This window comes from Mustela erminea, chromosome 6 (assembly GCF_009829155.1).
Source record: "Mustela erminea isolate mMusErm1 chromosome 6, mMusErm1.Pri, whole genome shotgun sequence".
NCBI classification, from domain to species: Eukaryota; Metazoa; Chordata; class Mammalia; order Carnivora; family Mustelidae; genus Mustela; species Mustela erminea.
The window spans coordinates 84,400,721-84,401,039 of record NC_045619.1 but is presented as its reverse complement, the minus strand read 5'-3'; positions in this window follow the sequence as shown (position 1 = coordinate 84,401,039).

Genomic DNA, 319 nt, shown 5'->3' with positions numbered 1-319 from the left:
GCGATTTTTGGCCTCTGCATGTCTGATTTTTTTACCCGCTGTGTCAGGGTGGTGGGGTAACAGCAGCCTAGGCCCACACAGCGGTCAAAAGCAGCCTGAAAACTAACCATGCCGCGAACTGGATGCACAGCACTGCCGCGTGAGCGACTCCCGCAGCCAGCGTACGGTCAACCTCATTCTCCCCGGGGCGGAGTTGCTGACTGACGGACAGGTTGTCTTAGCCACCCCAGCCGCGGTTTTTCTCAGCGCCCCGCCCCCCAGCCGTGATAGCTAGCCGGCCTCGACCAATGGTGACACACAGCCGTGGGCACAGTAGCCA